The 24,397-nt window shown below is 45.9% G+C and overlaps 1 protein-coding gene across 3 annotated transcripts in view; it reads right to left on the reverse strand.

The window, feature by feature from the left end:
* ST7 (suppression of tumorigenicity 7) overlaps positions 1 to 24,397 on the reverse strand; it is a 155,594-nt gene that overhangs the window by 107,533 nt on the left and 23,664 nt on the right. The window contains exon 1 of one of the 3 annotated variants that reach the window (XM_010573991.1): positions 14,027 to 14,087. The exons of the other annotated variants lie outside the window; for them this stretch is intronic. The gene's annotated coding sequence lies outside the window, so the exon portion shown is untranslated. Of the gene's footprint in view, positions 1 to 14,026; positions 14,088 to 24,397 lie in introns of those variants that run through there. 3 annotated transcript variants of the gene reach the window in all.

Consider the following 24,397-nt stretch of genomic DNA (forward strand, 5'->3'; position numbering starts at 1 on the left):
GGTGATCCAGGGCTGCAAGAGCCAGATCATCTAACACTGTCGAATGCGTGAGCCATCTCTCCATTCACTTTTTCTTTGTGGAGGAAGAAATGGCAAGGTGCACTTAAACTTTCCCAATGGCTGCCTGCTTGTCAACAGCTCAACATAGCGAATTCGAGCTGCCGTTGGTGCTGTCTGAGAAGGAGGGCTGAGTTTCAAGCCCCTATCCTCCTGAGCACACATACAGTCAAGCCCCTGGAGACATCACCTCAGGCATCCAACAAAGTAATACAGCCAAAGGAGTTTACCGAACCTGCAGAACCCTCTCTTATCTCATGTTTGTATTTTAAAAAAATACATTTATTTAAAAAATAACAATAATAGCACTCAGTAAATCCTCAAAATCTACTGTGAAGTAGGAGGTGAGACTACATTTTCCCTCCAAATATCTTGGAGGTTTCACTGCTGAGTTTCTCAAGGTTATTACAGCTCCTGCAATCTCAATCCCTTTCATCATCCAGGTTTACTCTGGCATTTGACGCTGGTGTAGCCAAGCCTCTCTTTGACCTGGTTCCGCAATTTGTTCAACAATCCTGACTCTATGGGGAACAGCGGGAACCTCGGCAGCCAGATATATTGGTTTAAAGTTACAGCTTCTGGTACGTTCCTGTAACCTCTCTTTGACGTACAGTTGCCTGAGAAACCTGCATAACGTCATTGTGAAACCGTGGCTGTCATCTGATGCCAGGTACCTGTACTTACTGTTATTACTGGTCTTGGCAACCTGGGACGGCAGTGGGATATTTATGCCCACAAAAGGAGCATTTTGGTCATCTGCTGGTTGAGCGGAGCCCACTCTTGCCAAGGCTGACGTCCCACCAGAGTTTCAACAGCAGTGTCCCACCCTCCCTTGTGCCTCTGCTCATTTAATCACCCCATGAACCAGCCTGGGGAGCCGACCCGCTCACCACTGCCTGCCTGCAGACGGGGTCAGGTTTTGGCTGGCTCTCCCACCGGTGGGGGTGAGTACCGGTGCTGGGGAAAGGAGGCGGCAGGCACACCGGCCCAGGACAGCAGCACCCATGCCAACTGGATTGTCCTTGCTCTTAATATCTGATGCTAAGATCTCTCATTTCTCCACTGCTGGCTGCTGCTGTTTTGCAGGGCTTTATGAGACTACTTTTCTGATGCCATAAAATCAATTATCTTGGTGCAACCTTTCCCATTTATCACATTCTGGCTGGAAGAGTGTTTGACCAAAAAATTGCCCAGGAACAAAAGCACTTTCTGAACAGACAGAGCAGGAGACAGTACAGCGAGCCTGGGACAAGCACAGCAGCTTTCCCTGGCACACGTTAAGCGGGCAAGCTCTCCCCTTCTCCACAGCACTCCCCAGCCTCCCCGTGGAGAGCAGCCTTCCAGCATTAGCCTCGTGACGGAGGAATGCTCCGCTTGCCCTTTGGTTTTGCATTTCTCCTGCCCTTTGGTCAGCTCTCCTTTGGTCCAGAGTCTCTCCGCTTTCCAGAGTGCAGCTGCTGATCTACCAGACAGGGACCACCACGAGCATCTCCCCGAGCGGCCCAGGCTGGAAGAGCAGCATCTAGACAACCTCCCATATCACCCTCACAGTTTAGCGTTGCCGCTAGGTTAAAAATACCCTGGGATGAACAAATGCAGCGGTACTGAGAACATCCCCTCGGACTTTCACAGCACGCATCTAGGTCCTTTCAACAGCGTTGGGGCGAGCGGCATACGCGTGTGTGCGCGATTCCTTCCTCGCAGCTTCCTACCGAGTTACTCTGTCTGGGGCATCTGAAGCACACGTGGTGCACATTCTCAGACACACATGACATGGCTCTCCCAGTGCCACTTTGCTCGTTTTACAGGCTCTGAATCGCACCCTGCCCCATTTCTTCCCACCACGCAGACAGATTTGGTGGTGCCGCGTCGCCCTGACCTCCCCCAATGCTTTATCAAACCAAGTTTTCTTTAGCCCTTACACAACATGAAACGATTACAGCGAGCAGACAAATCTGTCAGGTCAGCCGGAGAGGCGGCATGGGACGGAGAGCGGCCCCCCCCCATGCATACAGCCCCCCGACAGCGCGACTGCAAGTGGATCAGCACAAAAGCACCGAAGACGAAGGGTCTCCGGCGCAGACGTTCCCGTGGGGATTATAAAGAGGACACGTGACTGATGGAAAATACTGAGCATGACCGTACGGCAACTACCCTGCCACAGCGCAACCCTTCCCACGGACACTTCACGGGGTTTTTGCTTTACATACTCTTTCCTCGCTCGTCGCGCGCCGGAGCGTTAGCAGCTGTTTGTGCATCGCCTGCTGCCTCATCCCCCTCCCCAGGCCGGCATCGCCTGCTGTTTGTCCTTCCCTGCATCCAGGAGGCGATAAGCAGATGCCTGTGTTTCTACAATGGCCCTCGGACTATCTTTTATTGCCCTTCTGACTGCTGTTAAAAGCAAAACGAAAAACCGAGATCGCTGAATGAGAGTTGATTTGACATTTAAAATATTTTGATACCGAGTGACAGAATAAAGGTTCTAAACCAGGATCTGCTTCTGACCATTTTTCTTGGGTTTTTAATCAGAGAAAAGAGAAACGCAAGCCTAAATACTAAGTGTAAACAGCAGGATTAAAAAAAACATAATCTGCTCATTGCGTGCTTTTTGGACAGCAGCAGAAATGGCTCCTGTCGTGTCTTCAAGGACTAGATGATGCCAAATCTTACTAATTTTTTATGTTATTTATTTTATGTTTGAGCCAGAGAGAAATATTAACAATTAGTCGCACCGTTGGCATTTGACAGCTTGAAAATAGGAAGAAGACAGGAGGAGAGGAAAGCCCCAAACCCCCTAGCTGTGGCTGCATTTTGATTAAATTAATTTCGATCCAATTTTCTTTCTTTGAAAGCAAACCCGCCATTCCTCCAGCAGCGGTGCGGGCAGGGCTGGTTATGCAAGGGCTGCCCCGCGCGGGCAGGCGTGCGGGGGGCATCACCGGTGACCCCGCTCTCCTCCCGTGGGCCAGTCCAACCCGGAGAGGAATTCCAGGGTCCCAAACGGCTCCTTGGGGTACGAGATCCAGGCCTGAGCAGAGGCTGCGGGGAGGGAATCTGAACAAAGGCGAGGCCATCACGCTGCCTTCATCCTCGTCTGGCCGGCGAGCGCAGGCAGGGGCTGGCCACAGTCTCTGCGTGGATGGATGGCAACTAGCCATGTTGCGTTTAACCCCTTTTTTAAAGGCAAATAATGCTGCTAGACCCTGCGGGGAAACAGGTAGTGGCTGCTAGGGAAGCTCCCGTCGCCCTTTTCTAAATTGTGGGGACCACGGAAACAAAAGCAGCCACAGCTGCTGGTGGTACAACCCGGTGACTTTAGCCGAAAAGCCCCATGTGACAAGCAAGCCATGCATTAGTGCACCTCATAAAACACGAGCGGCCCACGAAAATGAAGGAGGCTGAATAATTTTGACTTCCCGCGTACGCAGTGCGTGCTTTCTGCAAGAGGGCAGGTACGCCACCGATTTTATCTGAAAGCGCGCTGATGCGCGTTTTCGCAGAGGCAGACCCCGCAGCCACAGGGGCTGGGGCTGGCGCAGCCGGCAGCCTATAAACAGATGCAGCTACTACATTTGGCATCTCTGCTCACGCTCCGCTGACCCAGGGCTGCAAACGTGTTTACAACCGTGCATGAAAAATGGGTCCCCAAACAAAAGAAATCTAAAGGCAAATGTTGTTTTTGTGCTGCCTGACCTTGGCCAGGTGTGGTGGCAGAGGAGGGGGGGAGCTGCCAGAGCCAGGCAGCAGGACCCATTAACCCTTTGGGAGCATGAGGGTTTGACAGCCAGGAGGACGTGATTACGAGGTATCCCGATGCTCTTCCCACTTCCCAGGAAGAGCCGAGCCGCAGAACGGGTCCCAGCCTGACGGCACAGAGACATTACACCATGCTGCACATTATAACGCTCTAGAAGAGCCACCGCTTCATATTCAAATGAGACACGTTTTCAGCACGCAGCACTATTTGTGCACAAAATACAGTGTAAACCGACTGTTTTCTATTTTTCAGCCACCCGATAATCACTGGATCAGACTGGTCTCCACACAGCCGCACTGTCACCGGCAACATTATTTATACATAAAGCCCCAGCCTTCCTCTGCGGCCAGATTTGCCAGGCAGGTAATTGCTGTTCCCGTTGAAGCAAAACTGGCTTGCTTTCAATGACATGCGTCTGCACTGCTATTATACAGCAGACTGCCTCAGTTAAGATTTTCCAGCACAAAGACTAGGAAGAAACAAATAAATGATCCTATTATTTCGCATTTTTCACCTCATATTTAGAATTCCACCTAATTTAATTTTGGATTCTCCAGTTACAGGAGGGATCCCACGCAAGCCTCCTTTCTGCCAGGAGCAAAAATGAAGCAAATGAGACAGACAGTCTTTTCCTGCTGATTAAATCACTCTCCCCCAGCTCTCGCCCCTCTAATGCTGCAGCATTCCCAGTCCCCAAACATATCATCCCAGTAGCGCATTCATTAGAGCGTTTGCAACTCCCGATCATTGACAGATGCGATCTTATCAATTAACACGTTCAAGCGAAACTGCCTTTTTCTCCCCATCTTTCCGTGGCCCGAATTCAGCAGCGCTGACAGCCCTACGCTGCCTTGCTGCCGGCATCGAGGATGCACCCGCAGTCAGGAGGTAGATGCTTCCCCTCCGGCATCTTTCATCCCTTCGTAAACAGGCAAGGACCGCAGCTTTTAGCCAACGACCTACAGCAAAGGGAATGCAAGTGCGGTGGGTACGGCGAGGCGAAAACAAGCCCCATCCTCAACAGAAAAAGGGTGGAAGTGGGATGCATTTACTTACATGAAGATTCAGTGCCAAACATGGCTGGCCCCAGATGCCGCTATTTTAAAAAGGAGAGAAGAAAAAAGAGTGGAAGGCAGAGGGAGTGTATGAGAGTAGGGATGAGACTGCTACGCAGCAGGGGTCATGAAGCCAGACAATGCAGTCCAGGCTATCCAAGCGGCCAGATTCTCCTCTCTCCTCCTCTCCCCTCCTTTGCTCCACACCGCAGACAGCTTTTCCTCCCAACCGCAGCAAAGGTCCTTCTTCAGGAAGCAAAAAGCAGGAGCGTCTGTCTTAAATCCAAGAGATAAGGGCCGGCCAGCGTCCTTTCCGTGATACCGGCAGGCATAAGTAGGTAGCAGCCACCAGATACTGCAATCCCCAGCCCCTGCTCTCCGTAAGACAATAGCAGAGCTTATGCATACACTGGATGACGTCAGGACACTGCAAAGACTGACTGCTGCTAACCCAGAGGCTCGGAGGGGGCTTGAACGGAGCAGAGCAATTCAAATGGGAATTCCTTTGTCACAAAAAGCAGAAGACAAAGAACCAGACATAGATTTCCCTCCGTGATGCTAAAGCCCCCCACCCGGGGCTGTAACGCTAGCAGGGAAATATCTGCTTTGAATTCACGCTCCTTTTCTCAGCTGCACGAGATGCAAAGTGTTCCTGTGCAAACAGAATAAATTTCGAGGACAAACGTCCTAGTAAATGCCACTTAGGGCATTTTCAATAAAGGATAACCACGAATTTCTATCAGTAACTCTCGTCATTATTTTTCCTTCAAAGAAAAATTAAAATCCTGGGTCAATCTACACTTCAGACCTAATTTTCACATCAAAGTGCTAGTCAACTCCCTCGTTTACTTAAACCTATTGTCAGAATACACTGTCACAATGCTCTAACCATAATAAATAAGTCACACATCTAAATAGAAAGAAAAACCCCAAACCACACTGATCTCAGTGATAAAAAGGCATCCTAGCAACCAAGGAAATATTTTCCTTATTTCTTCTTTATTCTTCTAAACCATCTAGATCTAGCGTTTCTTAGTCTCTGCGAGTGCATTTTTGAGTGCTTTGAGCTTATTTTTTTCTGATGCCGAGTAATTTAAAAATGTTCAAATGTAGAAACAAAGCCCTAAGCGGGCTCCGTCCGATCCTCCCACAGACAAAAGGAATTTGCCTGTCTTGTGCTGCTGTAAGAGCAGCCAAGCAGTGAGCCGATGGTCAGAAGCTCCCAGACATCGGGGGCCATCCATAGGAATGGCTGTCCAGAGGGGGCAAAACCGAGAACATTTTTGACAAGTCTCACTGAACGAGTATAGGCAGTTCCCAAGATGGCAAAGACTGAAAAGCACTGCTGGTGAATGAGGAGAAAGGAGACAGACGCCAAGTCCATTAAGTGAAGCACTTAAAGAACAACACCGACCCCCATTTCTGAGCTTTTGTGGGTTAACCGTTCCCAAACACTTCTGCTGCTCCGTGTGCTGAGGAGGTTTGTGCTGTTTGCAGAATACGCAATGCCACCATGAGCAGCAGCCTGGAAAAACGAGTAGCACTGGCTGGCAGGACCCGCCACCCGAGGATCAAAATGTGCTTAAGCCATTAGGGAACCGAGCAGGCGTTGGCTGGGGCCACCGCTGCCCCTAAGAGCAGGCTGGAAAGCAACATGTGGGTCAGAGCCACGGTGGTCCATGGCCACACCAACCCCTTTGCTCCGGGGGATAGGGAACACGGCCCCAAGCTCACACCATGTGCATGCCCACCAACGTCCGTACGGACCCTCAACAACCCTGGCCCATGACTGCCATGAGGAAGGAGAGAGATCTAGCAGCTGCAGAGAGCCTGATCTCCTTGTCCTTCCCATCCCGGTAGGGAGGCACCTGCAAGGCACACCGAGCTCCTCTCCTGGTCACCTCTGCTGGAGCAAAACGCTCTTCAGCTCTTTCCCTGCCTTCCATCCCGCATGTTGAACGGTCTCTTCGTGTCCTGCACACACCATGAGAATACTTAGGACCACCAGCCTTTTGGGAGCACTTATCTGCATTTCATCTCTGGAACTAAGCCCCAGGAGAGGCCATACCCTGGGGTGAGACATCTCACAACACTCTCTTCAACAGGCAACTTTTATTCTGTCCATCAGCGGACAGGACACCGCTGCACGGTGACTCGAATCAACCCTTAGGCAATGACTAACCAGACGTCCTCAGATCTGTACTTAAGCACCTGAATTAATGGCCTGGCTGTTCAATCGTAATGAATATTTGCAGTCACGTGCATGCATGCTCAGCACCAGGAAGACACGTCCAAATTGGTTTTGACCATAATGCTATAATGACAGTGGCACAAATCCTCTGACAAGGACCGTAGTTTTGCTGCTCCCAGAACTGAACTAGTTATTTTGACTATTTGGAGCCGGTAACACCTCCTTCAGTCAAAACAGCTTGACAAGAAGCTGCAGTGCATGGAGCAAAGCAAGTATTCTGGTATGGCCTTCCAGCAACCGAGGCAAGTTCACAAAAGAAACACGTCTGTTATGTACCAGTAGGTCTCCCAGCATCTTTAAACAGAAATCTCTGGAACTAAAACCCTAGTGCACTTGTGCAATGGCTGAAGAGTAAGTTTTGCTCTGATGAGCAGATCTGAACTTCCCACAGCATTGTTTCGAAGGAAGATGCAAAACCTCAGGGCTTTCCAATGACATCCTTGAAGGTCTCACGGAGCCCAGGCTCGCTGCCAAGTCCTCACTACGCTGACGCACATAGGCAGTCGAAAAGCCTAAACAACCCATGCAGTATCTGTGGAAGGATTTCATAATAATCTATTTTGTTAGCGTTAGGCTTGCCAGGTCAGTGCTTTGCCTTGTGGGGAAGGTGACTCTTGACAGGCCACTGAAAGACTTTCTCTGAAATTCTTTCAAGTCTACCTAAAACACTTCGTAAAATGACTCAGAGAAAGTGTTAAAACCCGCTTCTGATCGACTGCTTTTGTAAGACTGTAACCTTTTAGTTTGCTAGCTGGCTACCAGAATTACAAATTTCTGTCTCCTACCGTGAGTTTTGATGTTGGTTTATTCTGCAAATAAGGGTCAACAAATTTAATCTCTTCCTATGAGAAAGTTTCTCTCTCTTATACATATATCTCTCTTATAATGTAAATTAGTGTACAGAGAACGACAAATGAAATCTCCTGCAAGTGTTAGCATTGCTGTGATTTGCTTACAATGTGCACAAGACATTGTTCAAATGTTAGATTCATTTACAATGTAGCTTCCATACATTTCTCCACAAATCGGCATCAAATACTCAAAGCAGCAAATATATATGCTATTCAAAGCTCTCTCCTATACATTCATATTTTCCAGAGAAAGGGATGTGCTCCCCAACCATTGCCACTCTTGGAGCAAATATTCTTTATTCCTCAGCTTATCACTGCAGAAAAAGAATATACATATTTTACTTTGTTTTGTAAGGACATGTGTGTCTAAACCCTAAAGCATAGTTTGAGTTTTAATAAAGAAGCTGGATAATGAAATATTAAATTTTTATATAGATGTAAAATTCTGCTTTAGAGTAATTTCTCTCAAGCAAAACAGTGCAAGCAGGAAATTTGAGCTACCAACAGAGGTAGATTTGTACACATGCCTTATGCTGATTCACTTAACCAGAAATCTTTATATTCTCTTGTCACTAGAGAAACATTTCATTTTGAGGTTAACCTCCTTTTCCACAGGAGAAACTCTGGGAATGGGAAACGAATCCATCCCACCTGTGAGGTTCTCCTGTCCTACCGCCCTGAGCAGCTCACCTCAACAGGGGAGGTCTCACCTGTCTCCCCCCAGGACAAGGGAAGGGGTCCCACACCTTCGGGTGTCCAGAGGGAAACTAGAGGATAAAGATGGGTAAGGATTTTTATTACATTAGTTAAACTTGACTGTACTTTCCAAGTCCCCTGTTATACAGGGTTTTTAATGTCTGAAATGGAAAGTTTTTCAAGACATTAAAAAATTTAATGCATTTAAGGTGCTATTGGAAATCTCTGAGCAACTGTGCAGTTAGTCCACACTATTCAGCAACCCCCCAAAGGAATTTATGTTGCCTCTAGGAACATTAGTTAGCTCCCTCCTAAAAACCCAGCGAGACCCCCAGTCACCCACACCGTGATGATCACCAGCTTCTATAGCTTTTGTTGGCTCTGGCAACAGCTGCCACACCAATTCTTGATTGACAGAACCCAAAATACTGCAAGGTGTTTTTTCAGGCTCTAGAGAAAAATGAAGCCAAATAGCATCATCTGTCACTGAGCTACAGCTCCTTGGCTTTACACTTTCTCTGGCCTTGTTCTGCTCAACTTTGCAGACCCTTAGTTAACTTTAGACATCTCTGGTGAAAAAAGTTGACATCATGATTATACCAGGGAGAATCTACCGTGGCGGTACAACTTCAGCTTCTCATCTCACAGGATCACGTATTTAAGGTACAGCCAAACCTCCCAAGCAACCAAACCGAACCGAACGACGTCGAGGCCCCGACACAGAGGTGTGAACGATCGCCCATCTGCGGGGCATTTTTCCAACCCCTCCCTCACTACACGAAGCCAGTGTCTCAGAGGTGGCACCTTTGGAGTGGTGGCCGTGGGAAGCGGGAGTGTGTCCGGCCGGGAGGGAGGACAGCCCTGACAAGCGCTTCCCGGCAGGAAAGCAGGCAGCGGGGCAGGGGTCCCGCGGGGTCCGCTGCCTTGGATTACAGAGCATTCGAGGCCAAGGAGAGCCAATAAAGGCATGTTCCACTGGAAGGACACGTCTGAAGCACTTCGTTTGCGGAGAAGAGCAGCCCAGGGAGCGAGGCAGGCGGCAGAGCCAGGACCACACCAGGCAGCCCAGACACGGGGGCAAGGGGACCAGCTAGCCAGACAGTGGAAAATATCCCTGAAGATCTGAGCTGTCTCAAGTCCTCAGTGTTCTCCTCATAGCCTGCTCTTATCACCTTTTGTTCGAGGTTTTCCACCCGCATTCCCTCTTTGTGACTCGCTGTTCCCTTATTGCACTGACACAGAAAGGAAGGAGACTGCTGGCAGAAAAAGAGTCAAGGTCTTCGTCCTGTTCAACATAGACAAAGGATTTTATACCAGACTGATTTAGGGACTGCAGGAATGTTTTTTTCCTTTTATTATTATTTGATCTTGTGCTGATTTTTTAAATATTTCTGTGTAGTCCATATTGCATTTATGCAACCCCATTTCATGTAAAAATTCTTTCTCCGCAGCATTTTTAGACAATTAATGCCTAGAACAACTAAGTTTTTTGAGTAAACATAGGCATGCGTGCACACACAAATAACAAGACAGACTGAAGAACAAGTTCTTGATTTTGCCACCAAAAAATCTTTTTATGTCTGTGCTGGTCCTTATCTGAGATGAACTTCAAAAGACAGACCGCTTTTTAAAAAAGAGATACAATGAGCCATAATAGCCAATTATTATGTTATTGCAATGCCTTTCAACTTCAATTTTAACAAAGGTCTTAGCTTCAGCACTGCTCTGTAGATGATTACTGCAAGCCATTCACCACGGGCAGCGAGAGGCAGCTCCGAGGAGATGCTCAGCAATTAACAGAGGAAGTTCTGTGCATTCTGCCTCTCCCGGGCCACCCATCTGAGGCACATCTAGGGGACGTGAAGCTCCAGCAGTTATGAAATGGTAGAGTATTACACACAGAAATCTGTATGTAAAGAATATTGCGTACAAGAAAATAAGAAAGGATTAGCCCAGCTTAAGCACTTAATTCTAGGATATGGCTGAGATTTTGTGGATGCTAGGCAGGTGTCTAGTTCTCTTCAGAGGGGTGGGTGTTTGCTCCTCGTTAGCCTCCTGATCTTCAAGAAACCCCAAATCTTGGGCTCCTGCCCTCTCATAGGAACCAAGAATTTCTGTAGGCGACAGAGCCTTGAGATACTAAGCAATATGGCATCTATTTCTCCCCTGGTAGCAGCCCCTGGACTCTACGTGAATACCTGGAAGCAACAGAGCGGAAAGGTATTCCCATTCCCTTCAATAGAGGATACAGAATAAATCCTCCATTTTCAACACCACTTCCCTTCCAATATTCAGTGTGAGACTGGAAAATAATGTGATATTGTTTTATAAGTGGCAGAGTATAGCTCACCTTCTGTTTAGTACTGTCAAAAGATGATGATTCCCCTCTTTTTTATTTCGGTTTTGTCGGTTTGGTTTTCAGTTCAGTTGGTTTAATTTTAAACATAAAACTGTTTATCTACCAATATCTAGGACAGTTACCAATACAGTGTGACAATCTACTCACTGTGTGCAAATGACATATCAAATCCAAATTAAATGTGTTATTTTTTCAATAACATCAATCCCCACGGCTCAACAAAGCATGTGTAATAGCGTTGTTAAAGTCTGAGAACAGTTTTTGTCCCAAATGCATGCAATTGTGTGATGAAATGGGGCCACTGCTGTATCTGAAAAATATACCAGCAGAACACACTACCTTTTCATATGATCCAAGGAGAACTTAAAAACAAAGGAAGCAACCAATCAGCACTGTGGTTAAATTAAATAAATTTAAGTAACCACCTATTTAAATGTGTTTTTAAAAGACTAAAATATTAGAAGAAGAAAAACAAAGCATGTATTTTCTACACTGAGGGAAATACCTGAAATGTTTTGTTTTGGGTTTTTTTGTATCCTAATATCAGGGTCATTTCCAAGGATCTATGCCCCAGAACTGTACAAAAGGTACACATGAAAGCCTCAAATGTCAGAGTGAACAGAGGTGGATAACAAATTAAAAAACAGATTATAAACAAACTATCATCATTTTTTACGCAACTCTGAGGGACCACAGCTTAGGATTAAGGCCGACTCATAATAAACTGCATGCAAACTGGCATCACAGGGAACATGTGTGCCCCAGAAAAAAACACAAATATCCAATTTAGATGCATAAAAAATAAGTCAGAGAGATTCAGAAGAGTAGTAAACATTGCCAACATTGCATTACGAGCCGCATTAATAATGGCTGATCTAATGCCAAAACATCACGGTTAGAAGTAAGTACGATTGTTGAGAGAGGAAGATCAAATTTAAATTACTTCTCAGTCTGAGTAAACACAGTAAGAACGTTAAATCTGACATTATAAATAGCAATGATTTCATCGTACATACGGGAAAAATTAAGAAGGAATTCTAAGCCTACAAGGGAATATCCACAAAACAGCGTAAGAAGGTATCCGAGGAATTTAGCTGTTCACATGAACACGCTCTGTCTGTCCCTGTTTAGTAACTCTGGAACCTGTCAGCCATTTCAACCCAACTTAGCAAAGGGACCGGAGAAATAAAGTTATCCCGCGTGCCATGTGACAGCAAGGAATTAGATAAGGAAGAGATAACTTAGGCAGGTCCCTGCTGGATAAGTGAGTGCTGTGTTGAGCACACTCCCCAGCAGACTTAAAAGAATCCATAACCATGGGAAAAAATTCACCCGAGAGTTTTATTTGTATTTTCCTATGTGGACACTCATGTGCGTAACAGCGGATGAGCTGACATTGCAGCCGTAAATATAACACAACTGCAGAGTCAGTGAGGAAACCAAGTCCACCGGAAACTGTTTCACCAGTTCCACTGGACAAAGCTGTAGTCACTTAAGGATTTCGGTTTTCCCAAGATGCAGCGTTTTGGTGGTGTCCCAGCCCCTCTTTCCAGGGGTTCCACTCAGCTTCCATGCGTGCCAGCCCTGCAGACTGGAGATGTAAAATTCCTCTCAGAATAAAAAAAGATTCACCACAAAAATTACTAAATGTTTGGATAAATTGATTATCGGAGCTTTTCTTGAGAAAGAAGAGCTTCTAAGCGTCGATAAGACAACTCAAGCGAGAGGCCCTCCTGAACCTGCAGCTTGATCAGTGCTGGGAATCCCTTTGGGGCACGTCGCTGCAGGCACAGCCGTCCATCAGCGGGGCTCAGACTGCAGGCTCCAGGCAGCAAGATGGGACACAGCAGCCTTATCTGCTGAACACTCAACACCAGAAGAGTAAAACCCCTCCTGGAAATGCAAAGTTCTCCAAATAAAAAAAAAACAAACAAACCCTATGTGGATAAGGGCCAGCCCGAGGAACAAATGTACGGCGAAGAGGAAGCCCCCGCCAAAGCACTTAAGCATAGTACCACTGGCTTTTAGGAGAAGTAGGCTCTTAAACTTGACAGACACCTTGGAAATGCTCTCCTAAACAAAGCACTAGAGAAAATGCTAGGCATTTAGTCACAGTAATAGAATGCTTACATATACAGTTAGAGGAAAAGAAGATTGCAGAGGGTGATGGCATCTGCCCTCCTCATGGCAGTGTCAACTGCACCAACATCCTTCCCATCGGGCACCAGTCACAAAGGAAAACTGCAGAGACTCCCAAGCCCAACTCCACGTGGGAATTCATCTTAGGACATACAGCAGACCTTTACTAGGAGCTCACGGCACTTACTGGTCCACAGTGTTCCTCTCAGCAAACCACCGTGCTGCCAAAACACAAAGAAGCCTCAATAACTATGGCTTATGCCTTCTGCCCGGTGATGGTCAACGTGTGACCACCACGGTAGAACCATGGCTCCAGATGGGCATGATAATAAGTGGCACTGGCAACTTAGCGGCAATTAAATGATCAGACATTAGCACTATTCAGGTTTCTCAGAAACTTGGTACTAGTTGTGGGCCTCCCTCTGAGCAGACCACACTGCCCAGGGCCAGGGAACTTGTGTCCCCCCTCCCGGTCCCTCCCCTGGACAGGCGGGTGGTGGTACCCGCTGTATTCCAGCAGCACGAGGAGAGGATGGAGCCATGGAGGTTGCAGCTCCCAATCTCCACAACACTCATCCCAGGAAAAGTCCTGGTCAGCATGATTAGACAGAACTGATGTTCTGAATAGTTTTGTTGTCGGTTCAGCAGTTGCCAACTCCAGCAGCGCCTATTTCTCTCTGCTGACACACAGAGTCAGGCTTCAGCAGCTCAGATGCAGACATCTACGTATGCATAGAATTGCGTGCCTCCCATGTTTCTGGGAATTTTAGGGGAAGCATACGAAAAGGAGAAGGCTATGCTGAGGTCAGGGGCCCCATACTTCAAGGAAGGAAAAGTAGATTGCTTACAGTCCAAACCCACCTTGAACTGTGAACTCTGCTATGGGTGCAAGTTCCCCCTGAACAGGTCCCAGACCGCGGCATGATCAAGTCACCTAAAAAGCAAGTGTTCAGTGAGAGAGGCACCGTCTTGCCCCCTGCTGCTGCACAGATGTCTGTAACACCAGTGATACCTCAATACGCGGAAGCACTGTGCCACCTCTCTGCCTTCAGTGTCATAAAAGATTCAAGGGCTTGCGTCCAGCACTAGATAGCACATAGAGTTTATCAACTTCATCAGCCCAGGCACGAAGGTCATGCTGAGCATAGTGTCTGCAGATACGCAAAGTGGATAAAATCAGCAGATGTCACTTCACCGAAGAGCAAGTCTCCCCTGCCGACGGAGACATTCCTCCTCCTCACACATTTAAGTATGGAGATGCATTCCTTTCTTCAAGCCGAAGGGTTTGTGGCCCTTCTGGCATACCTGATTTGTTTACTTAACGCCACCTCATCAGTTGTCAAACCAGACTGAAGAGCTTCAGCTTGTAGCAGAGCATGTAGTGCCTACGGCTCCGCTCAGCCTGCAGGGCAGGCAGCTCGCCTCCCGGCGTCCCTCCGTGATGCTTCATGAAACCCATCAGCCTTCAGATGGCCACAGGCTCTGCTTAGCGCTATTTGCTGTCAGTGTTATTTACCCACTTTAGCCTCCGGCCCTGTTTACGCTACAGGCAAGTAGTGTTTGACACCACTTACCCTTCGCAGAAGATGGTTTGGTGGGTGGCCAAAACGCAACCTCAAGCACAAGAAACGACTCGCCTTCTGCGTTTGGTTGATTAAGGCTGGCTCTGCACCACCACGGCCATGCCGCAGGACCCCTGCGGGCACCCTGAGAGCAGAGGCTCGTGGGTCCTTTAAACTTCAGTCAAACAGCGTGAGAAATACATCTTGTGCAAATAGTTTCATCTTTTTTTAACGAAAATTCTCAAGAAAATGTATTCCAAAATATACTCCAAAAAAATTCCAAAAGACACAGACTATTGTGCCTTTCTTCAGCTCACACCAAACACTGGAAAGAGTGCGCTGGATGAACACGGTCCAGTATGACACCTTCCCTGATCTCAACCCTCGCATCTCTTTGTAAACTGGTAAAAACAGACTTTCAGGCTTCATTACTTCGCTTGTTGCTAACTGTGTGTTTGACTGAAATTGGTGCAACACATTACAGGTAGGGAAAAACAAAGGGTTAAGTGCTTTAATAAGAAAAGGGTATGTCATATCAAGTGCCCAGCTATGAACACACAGTCTCCCCTGGCATGCCGTGTCAGGTCCCAGGGAAAAGACCTCAGCAGAAAGTCCCACTATGTCTTAATCGTGCGCTCAACGTGCCCCTTACTCCAAATATCTTTCTCGTGTCTGTGCAGAGAGAGTTAAGACTCTTCTGGAACATTGCTTTCATTGTATGCAATAATTGCTTCTTACCAGAACAATTATTCTTACAGAATATATTCTATGAAAAAAATAGTTCACTCGGTTCAACTTCAGCCCTGCATTACAGATGCAAATGAAAGCAACACGTACGTGAATTTGTATTTCATCAGCAAACTAACCCTTCACCGACTTTTCATTGCCATTTACTAGCTTGAATTAACATCAATTTAAATGCAGTTAGTTAGATAACAGTTGCTTAAGGAAATGCCAATAACTTTTCTTTTGCTCTGAAATAACATAAAAGATTTAAAAAACCACTTGTTGAAATGTGCCCTACGTGTCCTTTGATAAGGGCCTGCCCTGACGCAGGCAGTGGACAGACACACACTTAACACTCACCGTGGAAGCCAAAAGGGAACTGGACTATTTTACTTGCAACAGCCACAGTCATAGTTCAGCTCTGCCGCAAAGCGCAGTGGATTTTCGTGCACTAAGCTACAGAGCCAGGAGATGTCTCCAGGGCAGGAGCTTTCGGAAGGGGCAATTTCCTGGTTAGCAAGCTGCAGTTAAAGCATTAATTTTCTTTAAAATCTGTCTTTTTAGTTTTTCTTGGTTTATGTTGTTATTAATATTGCCTATTTAAAACAGAGTGCTTCACTAGTTTATAACAGACAAGGACTACTACGTCTCCAGCAGTAAACACAAAGCAAAACCAAATCAAATACAAACCTACAGGACCAAGGGATGGACAGTGTGGACAGCCCCCTTGCAAAAAGTCACGGTGAAGTGATAAATCACCTTCTGAGGATGGTTCAAACAGAGCAAGACAGTCATGTCCACAGATCTTTACTGGAGCCAAAATACGAGTTAGATGAAACGGATATCGCACGGTGGCCGCTTGTTCCACCGACCCGGCCACAGCCGAGGCCAGGTCCCAGCCCGAGCTGCCCCATGCCTGCCCCGCGCTTCCTAACCCAGAGCTCTGCTGGACCAGTGTTTGTCCCCCCCTTGGGGAGCACCAGCCCTTCCCAATGCACAGCCAAGTCCCTCCTCTTCTCAAGACCATCGAAAAACCTGCTTCTCTGCTCCCTTCTGCCTTGCTCCATACCCTCTGCCTGAAGCCTCTCCTAAATCATCGCGCAGGTTGCAAGGGAGTCCGAGCCCCCTGCTCCAGCGGGGCCAGCAGCCGCAGGTTGCTCGTGGTCACGTCCACCTGGGTTTTGAATGTCTCCGAGGACGGAGACTGCGCAGCCTCTCTGGGCAACCTCCTCCCGTGTCTGACCACGCTCAGAGTAAAGAGTGTTTCCTTTCTTTGGACAAAATTTCCTGTGTTTCAGCATGTGCCCGTTGCCTCTTGTCCTGCCACTGGGTCCCACTGGGAATCCAGTCTGTGTATCCAGTCCACCTCAAAGGCTGCAGCTTCTCCTGGCCCGACTGCACCATTCCTTGCAATCTCCCGATCAAAATACCCTTCCATCTCAGCCAGAGGTCCCTTGGATGAAAATAAGAGGACAACAATGTGCACAACTTATTTAAATAATGGCACTTAAAGCAGATGTCCATATAACTTGATTCTTTTTGTCGTCCTTTTTCTAAAATCAGAATATCAAGGTTTTTGTACACACCTTTGGAATTAACCTCAAATTGAAACTCAGCCTTAACAGTTGAATATTCTTCAGGCTTCTGTAATTTGTCTAGGACTATTCATGCAAGAAAAGTATTCTGTGCAAGAAAAGTATTCTGTCCATCACTGCATTTGAGGTAAAAAGAGATACAATAAAGTCAGCAGGTTTTAAGGAGCAGGAAGCCTGGATCTGAAAGCACAACATAGTGCCTTCTCCTAATGCAGAGCTACTGAAGCATAAACATAGATCTCTGTGAGGAACATTTTATAGTGAAAACTTTAACAAACCATCCACGACTTCTACCAAATTAAGACCCCAATAATGCTGACGATTAGACTGAGCTATGTTGAAGACTGTAGAATAAATAGATTTTAATACATTAATAAATACTAGTGGTAAGCCACAGAAAGTATGTCTTTGCTTTCCCCCTTTCAGCATCTTTAAAAAAATTAGAAATTGCAATAGTAACAGGACTTTTTTTCAGACCTAATAGTATAGAAATAACTCTTTCAACTGCAGTCTAAGGAAAAAAAACACGCTGTGATGACATGACTGAACATTTCCATGTCATCAAGCCCAATGAAAGAGATTGTGTCAGGCAGTTCCGAAGCTTCTGCAGATAAAGGAAGATCATTCAAACCTTTGATTTCCCAAATCAAGGACTTTTCCATAATGTACTTTGGGGTATTGCACAGTAAATGGGCTAGGTAGTAGTTCAGAAACAAATAATGGTTTATGTTTTTTTAAAAGTTACAATGCTCTTTATTGTTTCTTGAAAATAATCCATAAATCCACACTTATTACGGCAATACTGTGGCATAATTTCATTGCTTCTGCAGGAGCCAGCTACGGATTTCTGTATTTCTCAGCACCAGAAGTTCACAAAACTACGCCTTTAGAGGCTCTACTAGAGCTGTTTTATGATCCTCTTCAGTTGCACGCAGTTGTGCCCCGGCACTGCTACCCTGCTTTCAGCAGCCACGTGCTCACCGAACCCACGTGAGCCCGTGCTCCCGAAACCCACCTTTCGGTACTCGCTCTCCTGAGCGGCATGTGGGGAACCAGGTCTGGGAATAGACCTGGCCGAGCAGCACATGGGGTAGAGCACACGGCGAGAGCGGCTGCCCACCCGCGGAAAGCTGTTCAAGGGAGCACAGTCACCACTGACCCACGGCCACTTCTGCCACCTTTACTGATCCGTGGGATCAGAGGGTTCCCATTACCTGGGATGCTATTACTGCAGCAAATGTTGTGGTCATGATCAAGCTCACTAAAAACACAGCCTTTGGTCACCTTTGCAACCCCTACATACCGGACCAGCAGATCTAACATACTGTTCTGCAGACAGGCAGAACTCAGCTTTTGGATAAAAGAGCCTTTAGATACCAACAGATTGCATGTATAAGCTATGCTTTTAAAAAGAGTACAGTTCTTCTGGGAAACAGAAAACATCCTTTTTCATTTCAATGATGGTTGAAGTGATTTCTGAATAAAGTTTGAAAAGAAATGTAAGGTTCTCTAGATTTAAAGGTGCTGCTTAACTGGGAACAGAGTGCGCCATCTCAAATGACAGGAGTTGGTCTGAAGGCACAAGGTAGTTCAGGGAAATGAAGCACAGTCCCGCAAAGGTGGGCCCAGTACAGTCTCTGAATTCCCACCGCAGAGGGAGAGCTCACCAGGCATCTTTCACTCATTCTAACTCTTTTGCCCTTTTATCTATTTATCTATTTATTGCATAGAGTTTGCTGTCTTCAAGCTGCCAACAGGACCTTAGGAAGGCTTTTGCCCTGTCAAAGTCTCACCTCATTGCTCCTACACTGAAAGAGAAACCATCTCTCTTTCCACTTCCATCCCACAACTCTCAAGACCTCTTTCTACAACCTGCACAACTGCTTAGCAAATGCTGACAGCAGAGCGCAGTGAGCCTCCTGGTGCCACCCCTACCTCCAGACCCCTACCCTGGGTAACAGCTTCCCAAGAGCTCCAGTACAGTTTCTATTTAAAAGCTTCAGACCCTGCTAGAAGGAGCTGGGCTGTCAAATTTCACATCGGTGCTCTCTACACAGTACTCAGATGTGTTTCTGCAGTAGTATTAGCTCTCCCACGTGGCACGTACCTACCCTTTACGCAGACATGACCGAAGCCTCACACAAGTCCTCCTCCTTGTGCTCCTGTTCCTCACCCATTTCTAGTCCAGACACAGCCACCTTCTGACTGAGACAAGGAACTAGTGACCACTCCAGGAATGGGGGACAAGCGCCCACCCTGCCAGGGTCCAGAGATTCCCCATCAACCACCATCATGCACTCCACCCCCAAAAAACCGCTCACATCATGAGCCTCCTTGTGTGCCTCAGAGCCCAAATCCACTGCCCCAGAGTGGACTTGGCTATCCCAGTTTTTCCAAATCCCTGATTCTTCTTTGGTAGGGAGCTAAAAAAACTACCTGTAAGTTGTTCTTATCAAAGCCCACCTTCACAGGACTTAACGGACAGCAAAAGTCTTGTCTGAGAAATAGCAGGCTAACGAAAGCACTATGCAAGAGACTGTCTAGTGTCATCACAGCAGTGCAATACAGAGCCCTTTCCAGCCAACAGTGAAGAACTCAAGCTAAACATCGCCGGCTTGCTGTGTGGCAGCGATCCACACGACAGACCAGGGTCCGTTCCCAGGTCATCCAAGGGTTTCACTGCTACAGGAACGTAGTTGCATTTGCAACACCGTTTTACCTAAAATCTTTACGAGACTGCAATGGAGAGCTGCGCTTCAAGGTCCAGGCTCTGCTGAAAAGCCAGAGACCCGGCAATCAAAACACATTGCAGAGAAGAGAGAGTCAGGACAGACTGAGGAGTGAGCACACGAGAAGAATGGCAGGAGGTGGGAGAAGGTTAACGGAGTAACGTGGCAGGGAGCGTCATCTGTCGCCCTCCGTGCGGTCACGGCCGCCGGAGCCACATCCTGCGACCGAAGAGAGCATCAACAACAAACCTCCTCCCAACCAGCACGGCTGCTGTCAGAGGAATTTTCCCACAGTAAAGATCACGTTCACTGCTCCGTGCCAGGAACAATATTGCATTGTAACGTCCCCGGGATTCCAGCAGATGGAAGAAGAAATGTCCAACCTCAGCCATGAGCAAACTCCGAGAAGCGGCTGCAGTGATGAGAAGCAACGCTCTTTTGGCTGCACTACAGCACGGCAGGTTTTATACGTGTTGACCACATGGCGAAGCACAGGGACATGAACTCAAGTGAAGAATGGAGACTAGATCTTAATAAATCTTAAAAGGCTAACGATTAAACAACCAAGCTTGACCTTACCTGTAAATTCAAGGGTAAGCTGAAAAAGGACAGAAACTCCCAAGTATTAGATGAAAACAAGTGTCTGAACCTTAAGGATGTATATGACCAAAAGAAAAAAAAAAAAAGAAGAAAAAAAGAAGGAAGAAAAAGAAGAGAAAAGAAACAGAAACACTAAAGAAGAAAATGAAGTGCTTTCTTTACTTGTGCAATCTCACAGATCTGTCAGTGGGAAGGGAACATGGTGATGGCCATGGAGACAACACTGCAAGCTTCACTGTTTAAAAAAAAAAAACACAAACAACCCACTAATATTTCAAAATATTTTTTCAGGGTTCTTTATTTAATTTTCCCTAACATGTGGCAAAGCTTATGTTCTCTTAAGAATTAAGACTTTTATTCTTATCTGTAACGGCCACTGTTATTTTTCTTCCTACACATTTTTCAAGTAATCTTTCTCAGCATTCGTATGAGAACAGGATTTCACAGCCACTCTGTTTTTCTCTCAGTCTGGGACCGTTCTATACTTTCTCACAATACTTGCAGCAGGAAAGCAGTAGCCTCCACAGAGAGGAAAGCATAAATTATGCTATGACAGGTTTATAAGACTAATTCTATTAAGTATCTCTCAGTAGCCTCCTATTCACTGTCTTCCTAGGAGAGCAAGGAGGGATTTTTCTGCTGGCAGCCCTTTCAACTGTATCAACGTATTTCATGGAAGTGCACGAATTCCAATGACACTTTGTCAGAGAAGCCCAGATAGGCTCGCAGGCCAGGAGGAACAAGGAGGACCCCTCAGAGCCCCCTGGTCAGAGCACTGGCCTGGGGCAAGACAGACCAGAGACTTGACCCTATTTAATGACCAGATGCCTTCAACCTACCTTTTTTCACCTCCGATCACTGCGAGTCAGGCTTCGATCGAAGCGTCTTCCCCCACAAGACTCTGCTCTGGACAATTCCACTGACTGGGGGCCAGGCAAGGCAGAGATGGGAAGCGGGGTGCCCGTGTCCTGAGATGCAGACGCCAGCACCCACAGCCCAGCCCAGACCGACCCATTTCCCAAGGGTGCCTCGTGTTTTCTTGAATCGTTTCATGGTGTTTTGTTCGGGTGTGCAGAGAGTCCAGAACACCACTCAAAGCTCGCTCCATTTCAGTAGGACCTTTATATGCATCTTAGTTTCGTCCTATCTACTGCCACTGGATTTTTATTAAGAAAAAAACCCACCCCAACATATCGCAGACAGAAAGAAATTACGGCCCTGAAAGGAGCAATGCTATCAAAATCAGCTATATCATGTGCTCTGCATGTGATGTATTTTTCTCTCAGTCATCCTTTCACGATTGTTTATTGTCCTGTTCTTATTGTCTCAAAAAACACTTCATGCCTTACCTACGTGTATTTATTTAAATATTGGTTCAGCTGTGTCACTGAAACTCTAGAAACCCAAGTATCTTTTTCAAAATTTAATGAAGAACTTTATTCAAGTATCACCGGCTTCCCTAGAAAGTCACATCACTTTTGAAAATAGGATTTAGATGTCTGATGATGTGGAAGGAAATTCAGAACAACTTCATTTTGGAGACATTAACCGGTCCAGTAGCTCACCTGTACCGCTGACCCATACCCACATCGTTTGTTACCAAAGTCTCTTATCACTGATATTCAAGTGAATGCTGCAGAGGCCAGAGAGGTCTGTGTGTTCACGCCTGTATAAATCATACAAACTCTGAAGGTCTAGGATTAAGACCAGAGGCTGAAGGATGATGTCCAAAAGCTAGAAAAGCATTTAGTACTAAAGCATCTTCTGCAACACTCACAGAAGAGTTTCGTCCTATGTTATGCTTGACATGGAACATACCAAACAATGGCTTTCTACCTTCAGACTAACTCCATTCTCTGTATCACGACCGCAGTACACAAAATAACTAAAAGAGCAACATTAAAAAAAAAAAGGTAAAAGAAAAGTAGAATTAACCTGGTGATAGAGTTCTTGCCACCTTTATCTATCAACTCTCCTTTGCCGATTGTATATAGAGAGTTGCACTGACTTTCAGAAATACTGAGAGAGTCTTTTAAGTTTTTCCCTTATGCAAGACGTGCAGCTGGACTTCTCCTTTGGCTCTCCATGAAATGCCTTTTACCCAACCCTTCTGCACTTTTCCTTTTCAGCTCAAGCACAGAGCATCTGACCCCACCTCCCACTTTTTGTTGTGAAACTGGAACATGCCCAACATTTTTTCCTCAGTAGACAATTTATTTTTAAACCCATGGCTAAGAACACAGCATAATATATTTTAAAACAAATGTTCTTAGTCATCATTTCCATGATATTTCAGGCCCTTCACAGGAAATATGATTCAGAACGGCAACAGAATAAAAAACAACAGTCTTCTATTAGCAAGTGTCCACAGCTCTTCATTTCAAATTTCAGCAATAATAAAAAACTGCAGTAATAAAAACTTGGATAAAGACTGACTCTTTGCAATAGCACTAATCAACAGCTGGAGATCTGTCTGAAGGGTACATGTATTTCAGTGGCACATAATTGGTCAGCTACTGAAACGAACACTTAAATTATGTTGTCCATGTTAGGAGCATGGCAGACCTTCTGGGCCTTCAAATAAGTAAAGTTCAATATTTAATAGGAGATAATATAGGTCTAAAACTAGACTGCCTTTCTCAAACAAATTCTCATTGATCCCAATTGCCCTGTTCTCCTAAGGAATGTTTCCTATCCCAGATGAGGAGAGAGAAGGTCTCCTATACCATAATTCCCTGTTACTTCTTAAAAGCACATCATACCTGCACAGAAAGTGAGGTCAAATGCCTGGTACTTCTAACAAACTAGTTCATTCCTCCTTCTTTTTCCCCACAGCACTGATAAATAAAGGTAAGTGTGTTTTGTGTCAGTGATGAGGAAGGGTAGATGTCAGGTCCAAGTGTCCCATTCAAATTTTAAGGTTTTGTAAATTAAGCTTTTATAAATGCCAAGGCCATGGAGCTACTCCATGAGTCTGGACAGGCAATTTCAGTCACAACCAGGAATTACTCCTTGCTTCCCTGCTTACTGCATTACACTTTGGTACAAAAGTACTCCTGCCATGTGATGTAAAAGCAGGTGAATCCCTCCACTGCACTTAGGGATCCTGTAGGTAGTAAGATACTGTATTGACCAAATGTATCTTACGGTGTGCAGCTAGGGGAAAAAATAGGAAACACTACTGCAAATAAATTTCCATTAAATTGCTATATTTCTTCTTTCCTTTAGCTGAATTTTTACTCTGGCTTTGCTCACTGTCTGATCTTTTATTTTTATTTTTAGGTTATTTCTACTGAAACAAGTAGGAATAGGCTGTATGTGAAATAATAAAAGTTATGCTGCTATTTTCCTATGAAATTATTCAAAACCACACACAACTTAGGTTCAAACCACAAATTCATGACCAAACATGAAAACATACTTTTATTCATCTTGCCTTGAACTTCCACCTATAAAAGCCAGTGAGAAATCAGCTATTGACACCACTGTGGGCAGGTCAGACCATTCAGAAAAAAATGTAACAGGATAATGTCGCCCTGGAATTAAATAAGTTGTGTAAAAAACCAAGTGGTAATCAAAACATACAATGGTCTGACCTCTATTAAGGATTTTCTCTCAACTCCATTAAAAGGTTAAAGACAGTTATAAATACACAGTTTTCTAAAATTGGCTTAACAGAGGCAACATGGGCAGAATCATGGACTGTATCTCATGTTTGAAAGCTGTAGCATTTGCTGCCCTGCTGATACCACGGTTTGCCGAGTGGAAAGAACAGGATTCTCTTAGAGAACACACTGCACCTGACAGAAAGTATTTGTAGAAAACAGTATCCATGCCTTTCTCGAGACCTTACACATCCACAGACCAGGTCCTGTTTGAGTACGTGCTGTACTCGGAGGAGGAGAGGACATTTATCTCCATGGCGATGGAGCTCCCAAGGATATCTACCTTCCACTGCGGTATTAACAGGACATTAAATAAGAAAAGCAATTGTACCTCCACAGTTATTTTTACAATTAG

This window comes from Haliaeetus leucocephalus, unplaced genomic scaffold (genome assembly GCF_000737465.1).
Source record: "Haliaeetus leucocephalus isolate CR32 unplaced genomic scaffold, Haliaeetus_leucocephalus-4.0 Scaffold406, whole genome shotgun sequence".
In the NCBI taxonomy this organism is placed as follows: Eukaryota; Metazoa; Chordata; class Aves; order Accipitriformes; family Accipitridae; genus Haliaeetus; species Haliaeetus leucocephalus.